Source organism: Lactuca virosa, chromosome 7 (genome assembly GCF_052849685.1).
Source record: "Lactuca virosa cultivar CGN04683 chromosome 7, Lactuca_virosa_CGN04683_v6, whole genome shotgun sequence".
NCBI classification, from domain to species: Eukaryota; Viridiplantae; Streptophyta; class Magnoliopsida; order Asterales; family Asteraceae; genus Lactuca; species Lactuca virosa.
The window spans coordinates 22489660-22493526 of NC_136432.1; positions in this window are offsets into that span (position 1 = coordinate 22489660).

A 3867-nucleotide genomic window follows, 5' to 3' on the forward strand; every position below is an offset into this window, starting at 1 on the left:
TATGATTAAAATCGGATTTTAATGACCCAAAACAGTTAAGGCAAGTATCCTGAAGTAAAACAGCAAGAAATCCCGAAACTTCCTCCTTCTGACGCTCGAACTCGCCGAGTACCTCTATGGACTCGCCGAGTTGGAGCTACTCGCCGAGTCCACAGGGGAACTCGCCGAGTACAGCAGTCAGAATCACAAAAATCGAATTTTGTAAGCAACAAGCAATCAACCAATGCATCAATTCAATAGAAATCAATCAAAGCTCTGATACCACTGATGGGTTTGAGCCATAAGAACTTTCCTATGTGCACATGCAAACCCTAATTGCTTGGATCTAGGTTTCTCTAATTGAACATGCATTGAATCCAAGACTTGCAATACTAGATCTAATGTAATATATTGAATCTAATCATATGAAATCAGATCTAAAAGAATACCTTGAATTACTTGCTTGATACTTCTTCTTCTTGGAGCTTAGAGTCACAATTGTAACTCCTCTAATGGCTTACAAACACCAAATAGCAAGAAGATGATCTTGAGAGAGAGGGAGGAGGGATAGAAATCGGCCCTAGGGTTCCTTGGCTTGCAAGAGTGTCAATTTCTCCATCCCAAGGGTCCTATTTATACTATGAGCTATTAGGGTTTCTCCTTTAACCCTAATTGAATGACTTAGGCCCTAAGTAATCCAAGATCCTTCTAGATCATAGGCTTGGACGAAATTAAGGTTCCCAAGCCCCTAAATTTCGTTCACCCTAATATCCATAAGGATACATAGCCCAAAATACAACTATCACACATTTGACAGTTTATGCCCCTTTATTCAATTAACCTCTTTAAGTCACCAAATTAATTCTCAATTAATATATGACTTATATTAATCAAATAATATTATTATTTCCTCAATATATTATTCTCATAATATATTAATAATATTTCTTCTCTCTTAACAAATCATCCTGTCAAGTTGCTATGGTGAAGGCAACCCAAAAGGACCATGCATAACCGGGTCAAGTACTTACCAAATATAGTTATAGCCTTAGACACTAATCCAACACTCTATACCTCCCGTCCATCGGTGATAAGCACTATGGTCCAGTGGTCGCTGAAGATCTTGATCTAAATCTGGAAGATGGTGGTTTCATCTAAAAGCGGAGCAACACCTGAGAAGCTAAAATGATTTTCTTAGTCGGGGTTTACATCAGACACAACAAGGCGAAAATGGGTTTGGAAGGAAGTGACTGCGATGACAACGGCGGTGGAAGGAAAGGGTGTTTGTTCGTCGGAGTTCACATCGGAAACAGAAAGACGACTGTGGCGATGAAAGGGAAAGTGTAACATCCCAAAAATTTTAAGCCAAATTTAAACTTTTTCAACCATAAAACCAAATAGTGTTTTACAAAAATGTTTTCAAAATATTATTCATAAGAGTGTCCCAGAAGTATAATCATATGGATGAGGAGCGGTACGGTCAAGCCTTCGCCTTGCCACGATCTCCGGAAGTACCTGAAACAATAAACTGAAACTGTAAGCCCGAGGGCTTAGTGAGCTACCCCCAAAATACCAATACCACACCGATAATACCATATCAATAACAAATAATCAACAACATGCATACTGGGCCTTCGGCCTGACTGGACCGCCCGACCGAGCCTACAGTCTATCTGGATCTATCCCGAGCCTTCGGTATGACTGGACCGCCATACGGGCCCACCGTCTACCCGGACCGCTCGTAGGGTATGCTGGCCTTCAGCACAAAGCAGGACCGCCTCAACCCAAACATCAAGCAATTAACCATGTGCACAAGACTAACATATGCTAGCATATACAAATATCAGATATAACTATCTCACAGATCATCAATCATAGCAATCTCTCCTAACCAGAGCACCGACCTAACCAGGTCACTAACATACCAATCCTAACGGATCATAGGAGCATAACAACATACTGTCTATCCTGGTACCGATCTAACAGATCATAAACACATGTAGCATACTGTAATCAAGATAACAACTAAAAGGGCCGGCCTTGGTGCCTTAGACCCTATTGATATAGTGAGGATAACTTACCTTGCTAGTATCTCGGAATGATACTGTCTACACCTCCCGATATAGCTCCAACCACCTCGCCTGTACCCATAAGTGGTCCACTCAATAATTTATCAAATTACCAAAATGCCCTTGGGAGGTACAAAACATCCCACAGTCACGTCAAGTCACTGGTCAATGGTCAACAGTCCATGTTGACCTGTTTGCTAAATATAACTTTCTCTGCCTCGAGTCCCTCCTGATTCCATAATTTCTCGACTCGACTCGCCGAGTCTCTGGCAGACTCGCCGAGTCGATACGCGACTCAGTGCTTGGAAGTCCAAACTGACTCGCCGGGTCATTTCCCAGACCTCGCCGAGTCCAGGCGGGACTAATTTGGACAAAACCCTACCCGACTCGCCGAGTCATCTTCCAGACTCGCCGAGTCCATACGCACACTCTCATGATCAAGCGATTTTGAACTACCCCTTTGTTCCAAACAGTAGATCTAGGTCCCTAGAGTGCATTAGCAATGTAAAGTTGCTACCTTTACGTATTTGCATGACTCAAAATCCACATCTAAGCTTTGAATGGGACTTTACTCATAAACAAGGGTTCCTTCATGACCCTATTAAGAACTTTGTAACAACGTAAATTTTAAAACAACTTTTTTTGATTTTTAAATCATATAACCTTCACATCACATTTCATAAAACTCGTTTATTTATTTTACAAAACACAATCCCTCGTTAGTTACTTATTAATCCAGGATCTTCGAAACATAATTCTTTCTCTGATGTGTACAATCATGCCAGTGCCGTCCCGCGATTCTGAGGAAACCTTAAACACATAACACATAACACGGTAAGCACGAAGCTTAGTGAGTTCCCCAAAATACCACATTCAACACATACGCCACTCAAGGCTACAGTACGACCCTCCGGTCGATGTGTCTCAGAGGGACCCTCCAGTCCCGTAGCTCGTTGGACCCTCTGGTCCGGTCATAGCTCGTTGGACCCTTCGGTCCGGTCTGTATCGTTGGACCCTCCGGTCCGGTCTATACAACACATAGCATACATATATCACATAACACATAATCTCATACATACACATAGCACACAAGACCCTCCGGTCTACACATAGATACCACTCTAGGTAATGTATAGTGAGAAGACTCACCTCGGGTAACTCGGTAAATCTCGAACTCGGTAAAAATCTGGTCTAGCCTCCGCCTAATTACATGGAATAAGTACTCTAATCAATACAACTCTCAAGGCTAGACTAATCCCTCTCTTAGCACTCTCAGAAGGGTAAAAGACCATTTTACCCCTCTCATGGCTCAAAGACCCAAACATTGACCAAGCCCTAAAGTCAACAAAAGTCAACTCTCCGGGTTACGCTGCGCGTACCAAACTTGTACGCTGGGCGTACCCGGCAACCTCACAGAATCGGGGAACGCGACCCCTTACGCTGCGCGTACTAGGATTACGCCCCGCGTAAGTCCCAGTTTCATGCTCCTTTGCTTTTGGGGCCTTAAACGGTTAAGACATACGTCCAACTCCCAGATCTGACTACCCCTAAGCCTCTTAATCCATAAAGTTGGTGACTTTAAGCCTTTGCATGGCTGTAAGAGTCACCAACACCCAAATCATTCCACTTCCAACACTTTAAAGCCCATAACTCAAACATGACTCCCTAATTGTGACATCCCCAATTTCACGAAGTCACATCGTCACCAAGGTTTACTCAATAGGCACAAAGTCGCATCGTCGCCAATGTTTATCAAATAGGCACGAAGTCACATCGTCACCAAGGTTTACTCAATAGGCACGAAGTCGCATCGTCACCA